General features: G+C 48.6%; 1 long non-coding RNA gene across 4 annotated transcripts in view; it reads right to left on the bottom strand.

The window, feature by feature from the left end:
• Positions 1–346: 346 nt before the first annotated feature.
• Positions 347–25448, bottom strand: part of LOC125947436 (uncharacterized) — a 48503-nt gene continuing 23401 nt past the window's right edge. For 2 of the 4 annotated variants that reach the window (XR_007468299.1, XR_007468296.1), the window contains 2 exons: positions 10365–12772; positions 4350–5937 (listed from right to left, as the gene is read on the bottom strand). This is a non-coding gene — a long non-coding RNA (uncharacterized LOC125947436). Of the gene's footprint in view, positions 788–4349; positions 5938–10364; positions 12773–16073; positions 17202–25448 lie in introns of those variants that run through there. The other 2 variants (XR_007468298.1, XR_007468301.1) reach the window with 2 other exon arrangements.

The following is a 25448-nucleotide window of genomic DNA, read 5'->3' as shown; positions in this document are numbered from 1 at the left end:
TTAATCCCCTTCCCCTCCTTTGTGCAAAGTAACATTTCAGCGGTTGTTTGCACGCCAGCAAAAATCTCTGCCTTGTAATAAAAAGCTTCTCTCTCTGGAAGAGAGGCAACTCAAGCCTAAAATACCTTGTTGCAAAACCATCCAAATCTTCGCCAATCTGCACTGTGGATATGCGCCATCAGAAAAGGAAAACGAAACGAAAGTGATCAGCCATGGATACGTTTGACGATCTACCAGTTGAGCTGGCTTTAAAGATTTTGACATATCTTCCTCAACGATGTCTGCCGATCACAGCCCAAGTCCCAAAAAAAATGCAAGACAATTGCTTTTGACCCCAGCCTTTGGAACGAAGTGTGCAACAATTTGAATTCTGCAAGGAACATGCACCACGTGGGGGGCATTCTGTACAGGGCTACAATGATACGTAAGTTGGACATCTTGACGGGCCCTCTTGATCTCGAGATTATTGCTTTAGCCTCGATCTGGTTCAACATGTTGAAGAGAATAGCGATATCTGGCCGTGCATTGTCACAAGCTAGCATGTGGTCATACAACGGACTGCGAATCGCTCTGTACCGTCGTGCTGCATCACAGGGATACAGCACTGCTAGGTGACATTCGCTCCTTGGAGCGCCTCGAGTGCCTTAAAGAGCTGATAGCTTCCTTCGAAGTGGGCTTCGATCACGACATTTTTCGTCAGCTATACATCAGTTGTCCCCACATCGAACTTCTACACTTCAACTCGTACCTGATATCTCGCAAAGACAGCTGGGAGAGCCTGAAACACCTGCGACGTCTTGTGAGCCTTTTCATTGAGCTTGCCCATCAGCTCGCCGTGATGTTTCTAACCGAGCATGCATCCACCTGGAAGCATGCACTTCCAGCAAAACAGAACCAACACCATCGTTATAAACAGACTAAAGTCGACGGTCAAGCAAGTCATGCACATGCTCCAAAGAATAATATCAAAAACAAGGGGCATGGGGGAGGAGGAAGCGCTGCGCCTCGTACAAGCCTTCGTTGTCTCTAGAGTCACTTACTCCGTACCGTACGCACTCTTGACTTCCACCGACATCAAGAAAATTGACACCCTCTTGCGGAAAGCCTACAAGCGGGCTCTGGGCTTACCAATCAGTACATATACCGACAAGCTGCTGAAGCTAGGGGTCCACAATACCACTGAAGATCTCATAGAGGCTCACCTGACCAATCATCGGGTACGACTTTCCACCACGACGACGGGACGAACTATTCTCAGTAGAATGGGCATTAATTCGCCGCTGCAGCATCAACCCCAAACGACGGCCTTGCTACCCAAGTGCGTACGGAGCCAGATCCTGGTTCAGCCACTACCAAGAAACATGCATCCTATCCACAACGCAGGAAGAAGGGCTGCAAGGGCTAAAGTCATCACCAAACAGTATGGCAACCATCCACTAGTCGCTTAGACTGACGCGGCCCTGTACCCCGGCAAGAGAGCTTCCACATCCACCGTAACCGTAAGTCAAGAGTACCTGACAAGCGTCTCCATCCGCAATGACAACCCCGTCGTTGCCGAGGAAGTGGCCATCGCCTTGGCGATCGCACAGACGACCGCAGACACCGTCATAACAGACTCCAAACTAGCATGCCGCAATTTCTCTTACAGCAGAATTCACCGAACCTCCTGGCAAATACTCCAGAGGGACCCCCCCAAGAGACGAATAAAGATTTTGTGGGCGCCAGCGCGTCATGACATCCCAGGCAACTAGATGGAGCATCTCACGGCTCGAGGTTTCACTAACCGAGCCCCTGGCACAACGGAGGAGCCAGGGTGACCACACCCTCTAGTCTCTTATCAGGAAATCACTATGCACTATAGGTTGCAACGAAGAATATTTTCGACCCCGCATAAAAAAATAACAAAAGGTAATGACCGCATTCTTAGAGCACTGCAAACATTCTCCCACCCATCTAGAAACTACCACTTCACCCCCTATATGTCCCCTCCACTTTGCCACTTTTGTGGAGCACAGGGCACCCTCTACCACATGGTAGGGGGCTGTACAGAGTCACCCCTTAGAGAATCACCCAATCCATACCACACACCTGAGCTTTGGGAGAGTGCCCTAGCCAGCTCCACCCTCGCAAGCCAGCGCCAGCTGGTAGCGAGGGTCGTGGAGGCAGCAAAAGCCTATGGTTTCCTTGAAAGGGGAGACCACCCCGAAGACAACTCTTAAAATAATCTCTTAATAAAGATATTTTTCTCACTCTTTCTAACCGGGCACCAATGATCCTCTGGCCCAAGCCCTCGGAGGACTGTGGGAGACTCTCCCTGCGCCGCACCCATCAAGGAAGTCTACCTCCAGCTCCGTCTCGACAAGCGCCTCTACCCTCCCCCTCATCCATCACTCACTGTGCCAGAGGCTCGCCTTCTGCGGCACATCTCAATGAATGCTGGTTACCCCCTCCCGTCTGTTTATTGCTATTGATTCGACCCCAGCTGCTCCAACTGCCCCTCTACATATGCGGACCTGTCTCATTGCCTTTTCTACTGCCCAGCTGTTCAGCAATCAGATTCCTATCCTCCCCTTTCCCTTTCCATCACCACCTGGCTCGACGCTGAAGGGGAAGAAGAACAGCGTAGACTTGCCGCCCAGGCGGTTGATATGCTCGGCCTGTAATTTTTGCCTCAATATATGACTGCTACTACTACTACTATAAGCCGGATTTCTAACGATGCATTTCTGCATGCCTCTAGGAATTGTGGCAATCTAAATTATATCCACATTGTCGATGACGCCCCACCTCTCAGGGTTTCGGAAGCTGGAGTTCATCTCCGTGTACAACAACTGTGGTACGGGTTGGTTTGACGCCAGATTCACACCACGAGAGATACCAAACTTCAAAGTTCCACGCCTCCACATGCAAGGTGAGCACTTTGTGCTTCTCCCCGAAAACTTTCATGACAAGCTTGAGTGTATCGCCTTTAGCACACCAATGCTTATACAGTAGCTGCCATAAACACTATTTCTAGATGCAAAGGCCTGTAGCGAATCTCCATTGATAATCTCTGCGGCCAGAGACTCTCATTGTCCATGTTGATCAAGTTCACCAACCTCGTGCGAGCCCATCTGGACGTCGTTGAAATCGACAACTCGACGAGTCGAGCAATGGCAGCACGCGTCTCTAGCTCCGCGCGTATTGCTTGTCGCACTCAGCGCAGGATACTGTGATTAGTGAGGTGTGGAATTTCAAGGAGTTCCTCGCTCTAAAAAGACGCCTTTAAGCGCAGCACATCTGCGACATTGAGCAACAATGCGGGCGGATCATAGGTGCCAAGACCCCTTGGCCAGCGAGTGGAAGTATAACGTCCAGGAAAATCAATACTTCGTTCCCGCTTATCAGAAAGACGCTAAAGCACCTCCCACTACATCTCTCAGAGCATTAAACACAATCTACCCACCTGAAGTGCTGGATGCTCTTAACATTTCCGAGAACAAGTAATAAGGCAATGCAATTCAGAAAGGGCCCCGTATGCTTATTCGTACTCGACGCTGGCAACCCAGCTGCATCATTTGTGTTGAAATCAAAACTTACAAATCTCTTTCTCCCCATATGTATATTTCAGTCATCTTTCAAATACAAATGCAGGTTGTTGGTTCCATCACTTGGCGAGTCCGTTATGGTCCGAGATGTTTGAACGTTGCAAGTCCCATCTGACCAACGTCGGCTTTCATCACTGCAGTGCAATTAAGAAAATATGCTACTACAATTAACTTCACCAATTATTGCTGTCAACACCCACTTTCCCGCATCTCAATTTTCCTTGGAACAACAAATGATGCTTCACAAGAAAATTTGAAGTAACGATTACGAGACTACGGTGCCGGGTGTCCCCAACTGAACTTTCTCCTTCAGAGGTCTGGTCTGGCTATATCACCTTTATGTCCTTTATGTAATGACAGTGAATCTCTGCAACATTCCTTTTTAGCTTTCCACCAGTTCATTATTCAAATAAAAATATTTTTAGACGAACCCTTCCAAAACCTTGGCTTGAATTCGACTAGTCCGGTAATTCATTCCTTTGAGGCTACCGTACTGGGTTACAGCCACATAAAACGTTTGTGAAGCCCTCTGCAACTTTCCGCGTGAGACAAAAAGAATTGCATAAAGAATTTTTTTTCTTATACCTGTGCTTACATAACTTTTACTGCAATATTTAAATATTTAGGCCTTCATGTCTGTAAAAGTTAACGTTATATTTCACATATACAAGACAGCTATTTCATTTTGCCTTATTTGCCTAAAAAACGATCATAGCAGTCTTTTCAATGCCTGATTCATGGCCGATCCCCCAGAGTTTGCGCCATCTCACTCAGGAACCGGAACAAGGACATCCCTTAGCTTTTTATCCCCTTCCCCTCCTTTGTGCAAAGTAACATTTCAGCGGTTGTTTGCACACCAGCTAAAATCTCTGCCTTGTAATAAAAAGCTTCTCTCTTTGGAAGAGAGGCCAGACTAGCCTAAAATAGCTTGTTTGCAAAACCATCCATATCTTCTCCAATCTGCACTGTGGATATGCGCCATCAGAAAAGGAAAAGGAAACGAAAGTGATCAGCCATGGATACGTTTGACGATCTACCAGTTGAGCTGGCTTTAAAGATTTTGACATATCTTCCTCAACGATGTCTGCCGATCATAGCCCAAGTCCCAACATAATGGAAGACAATTGCTTTTGACCCCAGCCTTTGGAACGAAGTGTGCCTCAATTTGAATTCTGCAAGGAACATGCACCACGTGGGCGACATTCTGGACAGGGCTACAATGATACGTAAGTTGGACATCTCGACGGGCCCTCTTGATCTCGAGATTATTGCTTTAGCCTCGATCCGGTTCAACATGTTGAAGAGAATAGCAATACCTGGCCGTGCATTGTCACAAGCTAGCATGTGGTCATACAACGGACTGCGAATCGCTCTGTACCGTCGTGCTGCATGACAGGAATACAGCACTGCTAGGTGACATTCGCTCCTTGGAGTGCCTCGAGTGCCTTAAAGAGCTGATAGCTTCCTTCGAAGTGGGCTTCGATGACATTTTTCGTCAGCTATACATCAGTTGTCCCCACATCGAACTCCTACACTTCAACTCGTACCTGATATCTCGCAAAGACAGCTGGGAGAGCCTGAAACACCTGCGACGTCTTGTGAGCCTTTTCATTGAGCTTGCGCATCAGCTCGCCCGTGACGTTTCTAACCGAGCATGCATCCACCTGGAAGGACAGGTAATCTCCCCCTCCCCCAGCATCAAGGTGCTCGGGATGCACTTCCAGCAAAACAGAACCAACACCATCGTTATAAACAGACTAAAGTCGACGGTCAAGCAAGTCATGCACATGCTCCAAAGAATAATATCAAAAACAAGGGGCATGGGGGAGGAGGAAGCGCTGCGCCTCGTACAAGCCTTCGTTGTCTCTAGAGTCACTTACTCCGTACCGTACGCACTCTTGACTTCCACCGACATCAAGAAAATTGACACCCTCTTGCGGAAAGCCTACAAGCGGGCTCTGGGCTTACCAATCAGTACATATACCGACAAGCTGCTGAAGCTAGGGCTCCACAATACCACTGAAGATCTCATAGAGGCTCACCTGACCAATCATCGGGTACGACTTTCCACCACGACGACGGGACGAACTATTCTCAGTAGACTGGGCATTAATTCGCCGCTGCAGCATCAACCCCAAACGACGGCCTTGCTACCCAAGTGCGTACGGAGCCAGATCCTGGTTCAGCCACTACCAACATGCATCCTATCCACAACGCAGGAAGAAGGGCTGCAAGGGCTAAAGTCATCACCAAACAGTATGGCAACCATCCACTAGTCGCTTAGACTGACGCGGCCCTGTACCCCGGCAAGAGAGCCTCCACATCCACCGTAACCGTAAGTCAAGAGTACCTGACAAGCGTCTCCATCCGCAATGACAACCCCGTCGTTGCCGAGGAAGTGGCCATCGCCTTGGAAATCGCACAGACGACCGCAGACACCGTCATAACAGACTCCCAACTAGCATGCCGCAATTTCTCTTACAGCAGAATTCACCGAACCTCCTGGCAAATACTCCAGAGGGACCCCCCCAAGAGACGAATAAAGATTTTGTGGGCGCCAGCGCGTCATGACATCCCAGGCAACTAGATGGAGCATCTCACGGCTCGAGGTTTCACTAACCGAGCCCCTGGCACAACGGAGGAGCCAGGGTGACCACACCCTCTAGTCTCTTATCAGGAAATCACTATGCACTATAGGTTGCAACGAAGAATATTTCCGACCCAGCATAAAAAAATAACAAAAGGTAATGACCGCATTCTTAGAGCACTGCAAACATTCTCCCACCCATCTAGAAACTACCACTTCACCCCCTATATGTCCCCTCCACTTTGCCACTTTTGTGGAGCACAGGGCACCCTCTACCACATGGTAGGGGGCTGTACAGAGTCACCCCTTAGAGAATCACCCAATCCATACCACACACCTGAGCTTTGGGAGAGTGCCCTAGCCAGCTCCACCCTCGCAAGCCAGCGCCAGCTGGTAGCGAGGGTCGTGGAGGCAGCAAAAGCCTATGGTTTCCTTGAAAGGGGAGACCACCCCGAAGACAACTCTTAAAATAATCTCTTAATAAAGATGTTTATTCTCACTCTCTCTAACCGGGCACCAATGATCCCCTGGCCCAAGCCCTCGGAGGACTGTGGGAGACTCTCCCTGCGCCGCACCCATCAAGGAAGTCTACCTCCAGCTCCGTCTCGACAAGCGCCTCTACCCTCCCCCTCATCCATCACTCACTGTGCCAGAGGCTCGCCTTCTGCGGCACATCTCAATGAATGCTGGTTACCCCCTCCCGTCTGTTTATTGCTATTGATTCGACCCCAGCTGCTCCAACTGCCCCTCTACATATGCGGACCTATCTCATTGCCTTTTCTACTGCCCAGCTGTTCAGCAATCAGATTCCTATCCTCCCCTTTCCCTTTCCATCACCACCTGGCTCGACGCTGAAGGGGAAGAAGAACAGCGTAGACTTGCCGCCCAGGCGGTTGATATGCTCGGCCTGTAATTTTTGCCTCAATATATGACTGCTACTACTACTACTATAAGCCGGATTTCTAACGATGCATTTCTGCATGCCTCTAGGAATTGTGGCAATCTAAATTATATCCACATTGTCGATGACGCCCCACCTCTCAGGGTTTCGGAAGCTGGAGTTCATCTCCGTGTACAACAACTGTGGTACGGGTTGGTTTGACGCCAGATTCACACCACGAGAGATACCAAACTTCAAAGTTCCACGCCTCCACATGCAAGGTGAGCACTTTGTGCTTCTCCCCGAAAACTTTCATGACAAGCTTGAGTGTATCGCCTTTAGCACACCAATGCTTATACAGTAGCTGCCATAAACACTATTTCTAGATGCAAAGGCCTGTAGCGAATCTCCATTGATAATCTCTGCGGCCAGAGACTCTCATTGTCCATGTTGATCAAGTTCACCAACCTCGTGCGAGCCCATCTGGACGTCGTTGAAATCGACAACTCGACGAGTCGAGCAATGGCAGCACGCGTCTCTAGCTCCGCGCGTATTGCTTGTCGCACTCAGCGCAGGATACTGTGATTAGTGAGGTGTGGAATTTCAAGGAGTTCCTCGCTCTAAAAAGACGCCTTTAAGCGCAGCACATCTGCGACATTGAGCAACAATGCGGGCGGATCATAGGTGCCAAGACCCCTTGGCCAGCGAGTGGAAGTATAACGTCCAGGAAAATCAATACTTCGTTCCCGCTTATCAGAAAGACGCTAAAGCACCTCCCACTACATCTCTCAGAGCATTAAACACAATCTACCCACCTGAAGTGCTGGATGCTCTTAACATTTCCGAGAACAAGTAATAAGGCAATGCAATTCAGAAAGGGCCCCGTATGCTTATTCGTACTCGACGCTGGCAACCCAGCTGCATCATTTGTGTTGAAATCAAAACTTACAAATCTCTTTCTCCCCATATGTATATTTCAGTCATCTTTCAAATACAAATGCAGGTTGTTGGTTCCATCACTTGGCGAGTCCGTTATGGTCCGAGATGTTTGAACGTTGCAAGTCCCATCTGACCAACGTCGGCTTTCATCACTGCAGTGCAATTAAGAAAATATGCTACTACAATTAACTTCACCAATTATTGCTGTCAACACCCACTTTCCCGCATCTCAATTTTCCTTGGAACAACAAATGATGCTTCACAAGAAAATTTGAAGTAACGATTACGAGACTACGGTGCCGGGTGTCCCCAACTGAACTTTCTCCTTCAGAGGTCTGGTCTGGCTATATAACCTTTATGTCCTTTATGTAATGACAGTGAATCTCTGCAACATTCCTTTTTAGCTTTCCACCAGTTCATTATTCAAATAAAAATATTTTTAGACGAACCCTTCCAAAACCTTGGCTTGAATTCGACTAGTCCGGTAATTCATTCCTTTGAGGCTACCGTACTGGGTTACAGCCACATAAAACGTTTGTGAAGCCCTCTGCAACTTTCTGCGTGAGACAAAAAGAATTGCATAAAGAATTTTTTTTCTTATACCTGTGCTTACATAACTTTTACTGCAATATTTAAATATTTAGGCCTTCATGTCTGTAAAAGTTAACGTTATATTTCACATATACAAGACAGCTATTTCATTTTGCCTTATTTGCCTAAAAAACGATCATAGCAGTCTTTTCAGTGCCTGATTCATGGCCGATCCCCCAGAGTTTGCGCCATCTCACTCAGGAACCGGAACAAGGACATCCCTTAGCTTTTAATCCCCTTCCCCTCCTTTGTGCAAAGTAACATTTCAGCGGTTGTTTGCACGCCAGCAAAAATCTCTGCCTTGTAATAAAAAGCTTCTCTCTTGGAAGAGAGGCCAGACTAGCCTAAAATAGCTTGTTTGCAAAACCATCCATATCTTCTCCAATCTGCACTGTGGATATGCGCCATCAGAAAAGGAAAAGGAAACGAAAGTGATCAGCCATGGATACGTTTGACGATCTACCAGTTGAGCTGGCTTTAAAGATTTTGACATATCTTCCTCAACGATGTCTGCCGATCATAGCCCAAGTCCCAACATAATGGAAGACAATTGCTTTTGACCCCAGCCTTTGGAACGAAGTGTGCCTCAATTTGAATTCTGCAAGGAACATGCACCACGTGGGCGACATTCTGGACAGGGCTACAATGATACGTAAGTTGGACATCTCGACGGGCCCTCTTGATCTCGAGATTATTGCTTTAGCCTCGATCCGGTTCAACATGTTGAAGAGAATAGCAATACCTGGCCGTGCATTGTCACAAGCTAGCATGTGGTCATACAACGGACTGCGAATCGCTCTGTACCGTCGTGCTGCATGACAGGAATACAGCACTGCTAGGTGACATTCGCTCCTTGGAGTGCCTCGAGTGCCTTAAAGAGCTGATAGCTTCCTTCGAAGTGGGCTTCGATGACATTTTTCGTCAGCTATACATCAGTTGTCCCCACATCGAACTCCTACACTTCAACTCGTACCTGATATCTCGCAAAGACAGCTGGGAGAGCCTGAAACACCTGCGACGTCTTGTGAGCCTTTTCATTGAGCTTGCGCATCAGCTCGCCCGTGACGTTTCTAACCGAGCATGCATCCACCTGGAAGGACAGGTAATCTCCCCCTCCCCCAGCATCAAGGTGCTCGGGATGCACTTCCAGCAAAACAGAACCAACACCATCGTTATAAACAGACTAAAGTCGACGGTCAAGCAAGTCATGCACATGCTCCAAAGAATAATATCAAAAACAAGGGGCATGGGGGAGGAGGAAGCGCTGCGCCTCGTACAAGCCTTCGTTGTCTCTAGAGTCACTTACTCCGTACCGTACGCACTCTTGACTTCCACCGACATCAAGAAAATTGACACCCTCTTGCGGAAAGCCTACAAGCGGGCTCTGGGCTTACCAATCAGTACATATACCGACAAGCTGCTGAAGCTAGGGCTCCACAATACCACTGAAGATCTCATAGAGGCTCACCTGACCAATCATCGGGTACGACTTTCCACCACGACGATGGGACGAACTATTCTCAGTAGACTGGGCATTAATTCGCCGCTGCAGCATCAACCCCAAACGACGGCCTTGCTACCCAAGTGCGTACGGAGCCAGATCCTGGTTCAGCCACTACCAAGAAACATGCATCCTATCCACAACGCAGGAAGAAGGGCTGCAAGGGCTAAAGTCATCACCAAACAGTATGGCAACCATCCACTAGTCGCTTAGACTGACGCGGCCCTGTACCCCGGCAAGAGAGCCTCCACATCCACTGTAACCGTAAGTCAAGAGTACCTGACAAGCGTCTCCATCCGCAATGACAACCCCGTCGTTGGCGAGGAAGTGGCCATCGCCTTGGCGATCGCACAGACGACCGCAGACACCGTCATAACAGACTCCCAACAAGCATGCTGCAATTTCTCTTACAGCAGAATTCACCAAACCTCCTGGCAAATACTCCAGAGGGACCCCCCCAAGAGACGAATAAAGATTTTGTGGGCTCCAGCGCGTCATGACATCCCAGGCAACTAGATGGAGCATCTCACGGCTCGAGGTTTCACTAACCGAGCCCCTGGCACAACGGAGGAGCCAGGGTGACCACACCCTCTAGTCTCTTATCAGGAAATCACTATGCACTATAGGTTGCAACGAAGAATATTTCCGACCCCGCATAAAAAAATAACAAAAGGTAATGACCGCATTCTTAGAGCACTGCAAACATTCTCCCACCCATCTAGAAACTACCACTTCACCCCTATATGTCCCCTCCACTTTGCCACTTTTGTGGAGCACAGGGCACCCTCTACCACATGGTAGGGGGCTGTACAGAGTCACCCCTTAGAGAATCACCCAATCCATACCACACACCTGAGCTTTGGGAGAGTGCCCTAGCCAGCTCCACCCTCGCAAGCCAGCGCCAGCTGGTAGCGAGGGTCGTGGAGGCAGCAAAAGCCTATGGTTTCCTTGAAAGGGGAGACCACCCCGAAGACAACTCTTAAAATAATCTCTTAATAAAGATGTTTATTCTCACTCTCTCTAACCGGGCACCAATGATCCCCTGGCCCAAGCCCTCGGAGGACTGTGGGAGACTCTCCCTGCGCCGCACCCATCAAGGAAGTCTACCTCCAGCTCCGTCTCGACAAGCGCCTCTACCCTCCCCCTCATCCATCACTCACTGTGCCAGAGGCTCGCCTTCTGCGGCACATCTCAATGAATGCTGGTTACCCCCTCCCGTCTGTTTATTGCTATTGATTCGACCCCAGCTGCTCCAACTGCCCCTCTACATATGCGGACCTATCTCATTGCCTTTTCTACTGCCCAGCTGTTCAGCAATCAGATTCCTATCCTCCCCTTTCCCTTTCCATCACCACCTGGCTCGACGCTGAAGGGGAAGAAGAACAGCGTAGACTTGCCGCCCAGGCGGTTGATATGCTCGGCCTGTAATTGTTGCCTCAATATATGACTGCTACTACTACTACTATAAGCCGGATTTCTAACGATGCATTTCTGCATGCCTCTAGGAATTGTGGCAATCTAAATTATATCCACATTGTCGATGACGCCCCACCTCTCAGGGTTTCGGAAGCTGGAGTTCATCTCCGTGTACAACAACTGTGGTACGGGTTGGTTTGACGCCAGATTCACACCACGAGAGATACCAAACTTCAAAGTTCCACGCCTCCACATGCAAGGTGAGCACTTTGTGCTTCTCCCCGAAAACTTTCATGACAAGCTTGAGTGTATCGCCTTTAGCACACCAATGCTTATACAGTAGCTGCCATAAACACTATTTCTAGATGCAAAGGCCTGTAGCGAATCTCCATTGATAATCTCTGCGGCCAGAGACTCTCATTGTCCATGTTGATCAAGTTCACCAACCTCGTGCGAGCCCATCTGGACGTCGTTGAAATCGACAACTCGACGAGTCGAGCAATGGCAGCACGCGTCTCTAGCTCCGCGCGTATTGCTTGTCGCACTCAGCGCAGGATACTGTGATTAGTGAGGTGTGGAATTTCAAGGAGTTCCTCGCTCTAAAAAGACGCCTTTAAGCGCAGCACATCTGCGACATTGAGCAACAATGCGGGCGGATCATAGGTGCCAAGACCCCTTGGCCAGCGAGTGGAAGTATAACGTCCAGGAAAATCAATACTTCGTTCCCGCTTATCAGAAAGACGCTAAAGCACCTCCCACTACATCTCTCAGAGCATTAAACACAATCTACCCACCTGAAGTGCTGGATGCTCTTAACATTTCCGAGAACAAGTAATAAGGCAATGCAATTCAGAAAGGGCCCCGTATGCTTATTCGTACTCGACGCTGGCAACCCAGCTGCATCATTTGTGTTGAAATCAAAACTTACAAATCTCTTTCTCCCCATATGTATATTTCAGTCATCTTTCAAATACAAATGCAGGTTGTTGGTTCCATCACTTGGCGAGTCCGTTATGGTCCGAGATGTTTGAACGTTGCAAGTCCCATCTGACCAACGTCGGCTTTCATCACTGCAGTGCAATTAAGAAAATATGCTACTACAATTAACTTCACCAATTATTGCTGTCAACACCCACTTTCCCGCATCTCAATTTTCCTTGGAACAACAAATGATGCTTCACAAGAAAATTTGAAGTAACGATTACGAGACTACGGTGCCGGGTGTCCCCAACTGAACTTTCTCCTTCAGAGGTCTGGTCTGGCTATATCACCTTTATGTCCTTTATGTAATGACAGTCAATCTCTGCAACATTCCTTTTTAGCTTTCCACCAGTTCATTATTCAAATAAAAATATTTTTAGACGAACCCTTCCAAAACCTTGGCTTGAATTCGACTAGTCCGGTAATTCATTCCTTTGAGGCTACCGTACTGGGTTACAGCCACATAAACGTTTGTGAAGCCCTCTGCAACTTTCTGCGTGAGACAAAAAGAATTGCATAAAGAATTTTTTTTCTTATACCTGTGCTTACATAACTTTTACTGCAATATTTAAATATTTAGGCCTTCATGTCTGTAAAAGTTAACGTTATATTTCACATATACAAGACAGCTATTTCATTTTGCCTTATTTGCCTAAAAAACGATCATAGCAGTCTTTTCAGTGCCTGATTCATGGCCGATCCACCAGAGTTTGCGCCATCTCACTCAGGAACCGGAACAAGGACATCCCTTAGCTTTTAATCCCCTTCCCCTCCTTTGTGCAAAGTAACATTTCAGCGGTTGTTTGCACGCCAGCTAAAATCTCTGCCTTGTAATAAAAAGCTTCTCTCTTGGAAGAGAGGCCAGACTAGCCTAAAATAGCTTGTTTGCAAAACCATCCATATCTTCTCCAATCTGCACTGTGGATATGCGCCATCAGAAAAGAAAAAGGAAACGAAAGTGATCAGCCATGGATACGTTTGACGATCTACCAGTTGAGCTGGCTTTAAAGATTTTGACATATCTTCCTCAACGATGTCTGCCGATCATAGCCCAAGTCCCAACATAATGGAAGACAATTGCTTTTGACCCCAGCCTTTGGAACGAAGTGTGCCTCAATTTGAATTCTGCAAGGAACATGCACCACGTGGGCGACATTCTGGACAGGGCTACAATGATACGTAAGTTGGACATCTCGACGGGCCCTCTTGATCTCGAGATTATTGCTTTAGCCTCGATCCGGTTCAACATGTTGAAGAGAATAGCGATACCTGGCCGTGCATTGTCACAAGCTAGCATGTGGTCATACAACGGACTGCAAATCGCTCTGTACCGTCGTGCTGCATGACAGGAATACAGCACTGCTAGGTGACATTCGCTCCTTGGAGCGCCTCGAGTGCCTTAAAGAGCTGATAGCTTCCTTCGAAGTGGGCTTCGATGACGACATTTTTCGTCAGCTATACATCAGTTGTCCCCACATCGAACTTCTACACTTCAACTCGTACCTGATATCTCGCAAAGACAGCTGGGAGAGCCTGAAACACCTGCGACGTCTTGTGAGTCTTTTCATTGAGCTTGCGCATCAGCTCGCCCGTGACGTTTCTAACCGAGCATGCATCCACCTGGAAGGACAGGTAATCTCCCCCTCCCCCAGCATCAAGGTGCTCGGGATGCACTTCCAGCAAAACAGAACCAACACCATCGTTATAAACAGACTAAAATCGACGGTCAAGCAAGTCATGCACATGCTCCAAAGAATAATATCAAAAACAAGGGGCATGGGGGAGGAGGAAGCGCTGCGCCTCGTACAAGCCTTCGTTGTCTCTAGAGTCACTTACTCCGTACCGTACGCACTCTTGACTTCCACCGACATCAAGAAAATTGACACCCTCTTGCGGAAAGCCTACAAGCGGGCTCTGGGCTTACCAATCAGTACATATACCGACAAGCTGCTGAAGCTAGGGCTCCACAATACCACTGAAGATCTCATAGAGGCTCACCTGACCAATCATCGGGTACGACTTTCCACCACGACGACGGGACGAACTATTCTCAGTAGACTGGGCATTAATTCGCCGCTGCAGCATCAACCCCAAACGACGGCCTTGCTACCCAAGTGCGTACGGAGCCAGATCCTGGTTCAGCCACTACCAAGAAACATGCATCCTATCCACAACGCAGGAAGAAGGGCTGCAAGGGCTAAAGTCATCACCAAACAGTATGGCAACCATCCACTAGTCGCTTAGACTGACGCGGCCCTGTACCCCGGCAAGAGAGCCTCCACATCCACCGTAACCGTAAGTCAAGAGTACCTGACAAGCGTCTCCATCCGCAATGACAACCCCGTCGTTGCCGAGGAAGTGGCCATCGCCTTGGAAATCGCACAGACGACCGCAGACACCGTCATAACAGACTCCCAACTAGCATGCCGCAATTTCTCTTACAGCAGAATTCACCGAACCTCCTGGCAAATACTCCAGAGGGACCCCCCCAAGAGACGAATAAAGATTTTGTGGGCGCCAGCGCGTCATGACATCCCAGGCAACTAGATGGAGCATCTCACGGCTCGAGGTTTCACTAACCGAGCCCCTGGCACAACGGAGGAGCCAGGGTGACCACACCCTCTAGTCTCTTATCAGGAAATCACTATGCACTATAGGTTGCAACGAAGAATATTTCCGACTCCGCATAAAAAAATAACAAAAGGTAATGACCGCATTCTTAGAGCACTGCAAACATTCTCCCACCCATCTAGAAACTACCACTTCACCCCCTATATGTCCCCTCCACTTTGCCACTTTTGTGGAGCACAGGGCACCCTCTACCACATGGTAGGGGGCTGTACAGAGTCACCCCTTAGAGAATCACCCAATCCATACCACACACCTGAGCTTTGGGAGAGTGCCCTAGCCAGCTCCACCCTCGCAAGCCAGCGCCAGCTGGTAGCGAGGGTCGTGGAGGCAGCAAAAGCCTATGGTTTCCTTGAAAGGGGAGACCACCCCGAAGACAACTCTTAAAATAATCTCTTAATAAAGATGTTTATTCTCACTCTCTCTAACCGGGCACCAATGATCCCCTGGCCCAAGCCCTCGGAGGACTGTGGGAGACTCTCCCTGCGCCACACCCATCAAGGAAGTCTACCTCCAGCTCCGTCTCGACAAGCGCCTCTACCCTCCCCCTCATCCATCACTCACTGTGCCAGAGGCTCGCCTTCTGCGGCACATCTCAATGAATGCTGGTTACCCCCTCCCGTCTGTTTATTGCTATTGATTCGACCCCAGCTGCTCCAACTGCCCCTCTACATATGCGGACCTATCTCATTGCCTTTTCTACTGCCCAGCTGTTCAGCAATCAGATTCCTATCCTCCCCTTTCCCTTTCCATCACCACCTGGCTCGACGCTGAAGGGGAAGAAGAACAGCGTAGACTTGCCGCCCAGGCGGTTGATATGCTCGGCCTGTAATTGTTGCCTCAATATATGACTGCTACTACTACTACTATAAGCCGGATTTCTAACGATGCATTTCTGCATGCCTCTAGGAATTGTGGCAATCTAAATTATATCCACATTGTCGATGACGCCCCACCTCTCAGGGTTTCGGAAGCTGGAGTTCATCTCCGTGTACAACAACTGTGGTACGGGTTGGTTTGACGCCAGATTCACACCACGAGAGATACCAAACTTCAAAGTTCCACGCCTCCACATGCAAGGTGAGCACTTTGTGCTTCTCCCCGAAAACTTTCATGACAAGCTTGAGTGTATCGCCTTTAGCACACCAATGCTTATACAGTAGCTGCCATAAACACTATTTCTAGATGCAAAGGCCTGTAGCGAATCTCCATTGATAATCTCTGCGGCCAGAGACTCTCATTGTCCATGTTGATCAAGTTCACCAACCTCGTGCGAGCCCATCTGGACGTCGTTGAAATCGACAACTCGACGAGTCGAGCAATGGCAGCACGCGTCTCTAGCTCCGCGCGTATTGCTTGTCGCACTCAGCGCAGGATACTGTGATTAGTGAGGTGTGGAATTTCAAGGAGTTCCTCGCTCTAAAAAGACGCCTTTAAGCGCAGCACATCTGCGACATTGAGCAACAATGCGGGCGGATCATAGGTGCCAAGACCCCTTGGCCAGCGAGTGGAAGTATAACGTCCAGGAAAATCAATACTTCGTTCCCGCTTATCAGAAAGACGCTAAAGCACCTCCCACTACATCTCTCAGAGCATTAAACACAATCTACCCACCTGAAGTGCTGGATGCTCTTAACATTTCCGAGAACAAGTAATAAGGCAATGCAATTCAGAAAGGGCCCCGTATGCTTATTCGTACTCGACGCTGGCAACCCAGCTGCATCATTTGTGTTGAAATCAAAACTTACAAATCTCTTTCTCCCCATATGTATATTTCAGTCATCTTTCAAATACAAATGCAGGTTGTTGGTTCCATCACTTGGCGAGTCCGTTATGGTCCGAGATGTTTGAACGTTGCAAGTCCCATCTGACCAACGTCGGCTTTCATCACTGCAGTGCAATTAAGAAAATATGCTACTACAATTAACTTCACCAATTATTGCTGTCAACACCCACTTTCCCGCATCTCAATTTTCCTTGGAACAACAAATGATGCTTCACAAGAAAATTTGAAGTAACGATTACGAGACTACGGTGCCGGGTGTCCCCAACTGAACTTTCTCCTTCAGAGGTCTGGTCTGGCTATATCACCTTTATGTCCTTTATGTAATGACAGTGAATCTCTGCAACATTCCTTTTTAGCTTTCCACCAGTTCATTATTCAAATAAAAATATTTTAGACGAACCCTTCCAAAACCTTGGCTTGAATTCGACTAGTCCGGTAATTCATTCCTTTGAGGCTACCGTACTGGGTTACAGCCACATAAAACGTTTGTGAAGCCCTCTGCAACTTTCTGCGTGAGACAAAAAGAATTGCATAAAGAATTTTTTTTCTTATACCTGTGCTTACATAACTTTTACTGCAATATTTAAATATTTAGGCCTTCATGTCTGTAAAAGTTAACGTTATATTTCACATATACAAGACAGCTATTTCATTTTGCCTTATTTGCCTAAAAAACGATCATAGCAGTCTTTTCAGTGCCTGATTCATGGCCGATCCCCCAGAGTTTGCGCCATCTCACTCAGGAACCGGAACAAGGACATCCCTTAGCTTTTAATCCCCTTCCCCTCCTTTGTGCAAAGTAACATTTCAGCGGTTGTTTGCACGCCAGCTAAAATCTCTGCCTTGTAATAAAAAGCTTCTCTCTTTGGAAGAGAGGCCAGACTAGCCTAAAATAGCTTGTTTGCAAAACCATCCATATCTTCTCCAATCTGCACTGTGGATATGCGCCATCAGAAAAGGAAAAGGAAACGAAAGTGATCAGCCATGGATACGTTTGACGATCTACCAGTTGAGCTGGCTTTAAAGATTTTGACATATCTTCCTCAACGATGTCTGCCGATCATAGCCCAAGTCCCAACATAATGGAAGACAATTGCTTTTGACCCCAGCCTTTGGAACGAAGTGTGCCTCAATTTGAATTCTGCAAGGAACATGCACCACGTGGGCGACATTCTGGACAGGGCTACAATGATACGTAAGTTGGACATCTCGACGGGCCCTCTTGATCTCGAGATTATTGCTTTAGCCTCGATCCGGTTCAACATGTTGAAGAGAATAGCGATACCTGGCCGTGCATTGTCACAAGCTAGCATGTGGTCATACAACGGACTGCAAATCGCTCTGTACCGTCGTGCTGCATGACAGGAATACAGCACTGCTAGGTGACATTCGCTCCTTGGAGCGCCTCGAGTGCCTTAAAGAGCTGATAGCTTCCTTCGAAGTGGGCTTCGATGACGACATTTTTCGTCAGCTATACATCAGTTGTCCCCACATCGAACTTCTACACTTCAACTCGTACCTGATATCTCGCAAAGACAGCTGGGAGAGCCTGAAGCACCTGCGACGTCTTGTGAGTCTTTTCATTGAGCTTGCGCATCAGCTCGCCCGTGACGTTTCTAACCGAGCATGCATCCACCTGGAAGGACAGGTAATCTCCCCCTCCCCCAGCATCAAGGTGCTCGGGATGCACTTCCAGCAAAACAGAACCAACACCATCGTTATAAACAGACTAAAGTCGACGGTCAAGCAAGTCATGCACATGCTCCAAAGAATAATATCAAAAACAAGGGGCATGGGGGAGGAGGAAGCGCTGCGCCTCGTACAAGCCTTCGTTGTCTCTAGAGTCACTTACTCCGTACCGTACGCACTCTTGACTTCCACCGACATCAAGAAAATTGACACCCTCTTGCGGAAAGCCTACAAGCGGGCTCTGGGCTTACCAATCAGTACATATACCGACAAGCTGCTGAAGCTAGGGCTCCACAATACCACTGAAGATCTCATAGAGGCTCACCTGACCAATCATCGGGTACGACTTTCCACCACGACGACGGGACGAACTATTCTCAGTAGACTGGGCATTAATTCGCCGCTGCAGCATCAACCCCAAACGACGGCCTTGCTACCCAAGTGCGTACGGAGCCAGATCCTGGTTCAGCCACTACCAAGAAACATGCATCCTATCCACAACGCAGGAAGAAGGGCTGCAAGGGCTAAAGTCATCACCAAACAGTATGGCAACCATCCACTAGTCGCTTAGACTGACGCGGCCCTGTACCCCGGCAAGAGAGCCTCCACATCCACCGTAACCGTAAGTCAAGAGTACCTGACAAGCGTCTCCATCCGCAATGACAACCCCGTCGTTGCCGAGGAAGTGGCCATCGCCTTGGAAATCGCACAGACGACCGCAGACACCGTCATAACAGACTCCCAACTAGCATGCCGCAATTTCTCTTACAGCAGAATTCACCGAACCTCCTGGCAAATACTCCAGAGGGACCCCCCCAAGAGACGAATAAAGATTTTGTGGGCGCCAGCGCGTCATGACATCCCAGGCAACTAGATGGAGCATCTCACGGCTCGAGGTTTCACTAACCGAGCCCCTGGCACAACGGAGGAGCCAGGGTGACCACACCCTCTAGTCTCTTATCAGGAAATCACTATGCACTATAGGTTGCAACGAAGAATATTTCCGACCCAGCATAAAAAAATAACAAAAGGTAATGACCGCATTCTTAGAGCACTGCAAACATTCTCCCACCCATCTAGAAACTACCACTTCACCCCCTATATGTCCCCTCCACTTTGCCACTTTTGTGGAGCACAGGGCACCCTCTACCACATGGTAGGGGGCTGTACAGAGTCACCCCTTAGAGAATCACCCAATCCATACCACACACCTGAGCTTTGGGAGAGTGCCCTAGCCAGCTCCACCCTCGCAAGCCAGCGCCAGCTGGTAGCGAGGGTCGTGGAGGCAGCAAAAGCCTATGGTTTCCTTGAAAGGGGAGACCACCCCGAAGACAACTCTTAAAATAATCTCTTAATAAAGATGTTTATTCTCACTCTCTCTAACCGGGCACCAATGATCCCCTGGCCCAAGCCCTCGGAGGACTGTGGGAGACTCTCCCTGCGCCGCACCCATCAAGGAAGTCTACCTCCAGCTCCGTCTCGACAAGCGCCTCTACCCTCCCCTCATCCATCACTCACTGTGCCAGAGGCTCGCCTTCTGCGGCACATCTCAATGAATGCTGGTTACCCCCTCCCGTCTGTTTATTGCTATTGATTCGACCCCAGCTGCTCCAACTGCCCCTCTACATATGCGGACCTATCTCATTGCCTTTTCTACTGCCCAGCTGTTCAGCAATCAGATTCCTATCCTCCCCTTTCCCTTTCCATCACCACCTGGCTCGACGCTGAAGGGGAAGAAGAACAGCGTAGACTTGCCGCCCAGGCGGTTGATATGCTCGGCCTGTAATTGTTGCCTCAATATATGACTGCTACTACTACTACTATAAGCCGGATTTCTAACGATGCATTTCTGCATGCCTCTAGGAATTGTGGCAATCTAAATTATATCCACATTGTCGATGACGCCCCACCTCTCAGGGTTTCGGAAGCTGGAGTTCATCTCCGTGTACAACAACTGTGGTACGGGTTGGTTTGACGCCAGATTCACACCACGAGAGATACCAAACTTCAAAGTTCCACGCCTCCACATGCAAGGTGAGCACTTTGTGCTTCTCCCCGAAAACTTTCATGACAAGCTTGAGTGTATCGCCTTTAGCACACCAATGCTTATACAGTAGCTGCCATAAACACTATTTCTAGATGCAAAGGCCTGTAGCGAATCTCCATTGATAATCTCTGCGGCCAGAGACTCTCATTGTCCATGTTGATCAAGTTCACCAACCTCGTGCGAGCCCATCTGGACGTCGTTGAAATCGACAACTCGACGAGTCGAGCAATGGCAGCACGCGTCTCTAGCTCCGCGCGTATTGCTTGTCGCACTCAGCGCAGGATACTGTGATTAGTGAGGTGTGGAATTTCAAGGAGTTCCTCGCTCTAAAAAGACGCCTTTAAGCGCAGCACATCTGCGACATTGAGCAACAATGCGGGCGGATCATAGGTGCCAAGACCCCTTGGCCAGCGAGTGGAAGTATAACGTCCAGGAAAATCAATACTTCGTTCCCGCTTATCAGAAAGACGCTAAAGCACCTCCCACTACATCTCTCAGAGCATTAAACACAATCTACCCACCTGAAGTGCTGGATGCTCTTAACATTTCCGAGAACAAGTAATAAGGCAATGCAATTCAGAAAGGGCCCCGTATGCTTATTCGTACTCGACGCTGGCAACCCAGCTGCATCATTTGTGTTGAAATCAAAACTTACAAATCTCTTTCTCCCCATATGTATATTTCAGTCATCTTTCAAATACAAATGCAGGTTGTTGGTTCCATCACTTGGCGAGTCCGTTATGGTCCGAGATGTTTGAACGTTGCAAGTCCCATCTGACCAACGTCGGCTTTCATCACTGCAGTGCAATTAAGAAAATATGCTACTACAATTAACTTCACCAATTATTGCTGTCAACACCCACTTTCCCGCATCTCAATTTTCCTTGGAACAACAAATGATGCTTCACAAGAAAATTTGAAGTAACGATTACGAGACTACGGTGCCGGGTGTCCCCAACTGAACTTTCTCCTTCAGAGGTCTGGTCTGGCTATATAACCTTTATGTCCTTTATGTAATGACAGTGAATCTCTGCAACATTCCTTTTTAGCTTTCCACCAGTTCATTATTCAAATAAAAATATTTTTAGACGAACCCTTCCAAAACCTTGGCTTGAATTCGACTAGTCCGGTAATTCATTCCTTTGAGGCTACCGTACTGGGTTACAGCCACATAAAACGTTTGTGAAGCCCTCTGCAACTTTCTGCGTGAGACAAAAAGAATTGCATAAAGAATTTTTTTTCTTATACCTGTGCTTACATAACTTTTACTGCAATATTTAAATATTTAGGCCTTCATGTCTGTAAAAGTTAACGTTATATTTCACATATACAAGACAGCTATTTCATTTTGCCTTATTTGCCTAAAAAACAATCATAGCAGTCTTTTCAGTGCCTGATTCATGGCCGATCCCCCAGAGTTTGCGCCATCTCACTCAGGAACCGGAACAAGGACATCCCTTAGCTTTTAATCCCCTTCCCCTCCTTTGTGCAAAGTAACATTTCAGCGGTTGTTTGCACGCCAGCTAAAATCTCTGCCTTGTAATAAAAAGCTTCTCTCTTTGGAAGAGAGGCCAGACTAGCCTAAAATAGCTTGTTTGCAAAACCATCCATATCTTCTCCAATCTGCACTGTGGATATGCGCCATCAGAAAAGGAAAAGGAAACGAAAGTGATCAGCCATGGATACGTTTGACGATCTACCAGTTGAGCTGGCTTTAAAGATTTTGACATATCTTCCTCAACGATGTCTGCCGATCATAGCCCAAGTCCCAACATAATGGAAGACAATTGCTTTTGACCCCAGCCTTTGGAACGAAGTGTGCCTCAATTTGAATTCTGCAAGGAACATGCACCACGTGGGCGACATTCTGGACAGGGCTACAATGATACGTAAGTTGGACATCTCGACGGGCCCTCTTGATCTCGAGATTATTGCTTTAGCCTCGATCCGGTTCAACATGTTGAAGAGAATAGCAATACCTGGCCGTGCATTGTCACAAGCTAGCATGTGGTCATACAACGGACTGCGAATCGCTCTGTACCGTCGTGCTGCATGACAGGAATACAGCACTGCTAGGTGACATTCGCTCCTTGGAGTGCCTCGAGTGCCTTAAAGAGCTGATAGCTTCCTTCGAAGTGGGCTTCGATGACATTTTTCGTCAGCTATACATCAGTTGTCCCCACATCGAACTCCTACACTTCAACTCGTACCTGATATCTCGCAAAGACAGCTGGGAGAGCCTGAAACACCTGCGACGTCTTGTGAGCCTTTTCATTGAGCTTGCGCATCAGCTCGCCCGTGACGTTTCTAACCGAGCATGCATCCACCTGGAAGGACAGGTAATCTCCCCCTCCCCCAGCATCAAGGTGCTCGGGATGCACTTCCAGCAAAACAGAACCAACACCATCGTTATAAACAGACTAAAGTCGACGGTCAAGCAAGTCATGCACATGCTCCAAAGAATAATATCAAAAACAAGGGGCATGGGGGAGGAGGAAGCGCTGCGCCTCGTACAAGCCTTCGTTGTCTCTAGAGTCACTTACTCCGTACCGTACGCACTCTTGACTTCCACCGACATCAAGAAAATTGACACCCTCTTGCGGAAAGCCTACAAGCGGGCTCTGGGCTTACCAATCAGTACATATACCGACAAGCTGCTGAAGCTAGGGCTCCACAATACCACTGAAGATCTCATAGAGGCTCACCTGACCAATCATCGGGTACGACTTTCCACCACGACGACGGGACGAACTATTCTCAGTAGACTGGGCATTAATTCGCCGCTGCAGCATCAACCCCAAACGACGACCTTGCTACCCAAGTGCGTACGGAGCCAGATCCTGGTTCAGCCACTACCAAGAAACATGCATCCTATCCACAACGCAGGAAGAAGGGCTGCAAGGGCTAAAGTCATCACCAAACAGTATGGCAACCATCCACTAGTCGCTTAGACTGACGCGGCCCTGTACCCCGGCAAGAGAGCCTCCACATCCACCGTAACCGTAAGTCAAGAGTACCTGACAAGCGTCTCCATCCGCAATGACAACCCCGTCGTTGCCGAGGAAGTGGCCATCGCCTTGGCGATCGCACAGACGACCGCAGACACCGTCATAACAGACTCCCAACAAGCATGCCGCAATTTCTCTTACAGCAGAATTCACCGAACCTCCTGGCAAATACTCCAGAGGGACCCCCCCAAGAGACGAATAAAGATTGTGTGGGCGCCAGCGCGTCATGACATCCCAGGCAACTAGATGGAGCATCTCACGGCTCGAGGTTTCACTAACCGAGCCCCTGGCACAACGGAGGAGCCAGGGTGACCACACCCTCTAGTCTCTTATCAGGAAATCACTATGCACTATAGGTTGCAACGAAGAATATTTCCGACCCAGCATAAAAAAGTAACAAAAGGTAATGACCGCATTCTTAGAGCACTGCAAACATTCTCCCACCCATCTAGAAACTACCACTTCACCCCCTATATGTCCCCTCCACTTTGCCACTTTTGTGGAGCACAGGGCACCCTCTACCACATGGTAGGGGGCTGTACAGAGTCACCCCTTAGAGAATCACCCAATCCATACCACACACCTGAGCTTTGGGAGAGTGCCCTAGCCAGCTCCACCCTCGCAAGCCAGCGCCAGCTGGTAGCGAGGGTCGTGGAGGCAGCAAAAGCCTATGGTTTCCTTGAAAGGGGAGACCACCCCGAAGACAACTCTTAAAATAATCTCTTAATAAAGATGTTTATTCTCACTCTCTCTAACCGGGCACCAATGATCCCCTGGCCCAAGCCCTCGGAGGACTGTGGGAGACTCTCCCTGCGCCGCACCCATCAAGGAAGTCTACCTCCAGCTCCGTCTCGACAAGCGCCTCTACCCTCCCCCTCATCCATCACTCACTGTGCCAGAGGCTCGCCTTCTGCGGCACATCTCAATGAATGCTGGTTACCCCCTCCCGTCTGTTTATTGCTATTGATTCGACCCCAGCTGCTCCAACTGCCCCTCTACATATGCGGACCTATCTCATTGCCTTTTCTACTGCCCAGCTGTTCAGCAATCAGATTCCTATCCTCCCCTTTCCCTTTCCATCACCACCTGGCTCGACGCTGAAGGGGAAGAAGAACAGCGTAGACTTGCCGCCCAGGCGGTTGATATGCTCGGCCTGTAATTTTTGCCTCAATATATGACTGCTACTACTACTACTATAAGCCGGATTTCTAACGATGCATTTCTGCATGCCTCTAGGAATTGTGGCAATCTAAATTATATCCACATTGTCGATGACGCCCCACCTCTCAGGGTTTCGGAAGCTGGAGTTCATCTCCGTGTACAACAACTGTGGTACGGGTTGGTTTGACGCCAGATTCACACCACGAGAGATACCAAACTTCAAAGTTCCACGCCTCCACATGCAAGGTGAGCACTTTGTGCTTCTCCCCGAAAACTTTCATGACAAGCTTGAGTGTATCGCCTTTAGCACACCAATGCTTATACAGTAGCTGCCATAAACACTATTTCTAGATGCAAAGGCCTGTAGCGAATCTCCATTGATAATCTCTGCGGCCAGAGACTCTCATTGTCCATGTTGATCAAGTTCACCAACCTCGTGCGAGCCCATCTGGACGTCGTTGAAATCGACAACTCGACGAGTCGAGCAATGGCAGCACGCGTCTCTAGCTCCGCGCGTATTGCTTGTCGCACTCAGCGCAGGATACTGTGATTAGTGAGGTGTGGAATTTCAAGGAGTTCCTCGCTCTAAAAAGACGCCTTTAAGCGCAGCACATCTGCGACATTGAGCAACAATGCGGGCGGATCAT

This window comes from Dermacentor silvarum, chromosome 1 (assembly GCF_013339745.2).
Source record: "Dermacentor silvarum isolate Dsil-2018 chromosome 1, BIME_Dsil_1.4, whole genome shotgun sequence".
NCBI classification, from domain to species: Eukaryota; Metazoa; Arthropoda; class Arachnida; order Ixodida; family Ixodidae; genus Dermacentor; species Dermacentor silvarum.
Note: the sequence above shows the minus strand (reverse complement) of the source record. Positions and strands in the feature narration are given on the sequence as shown.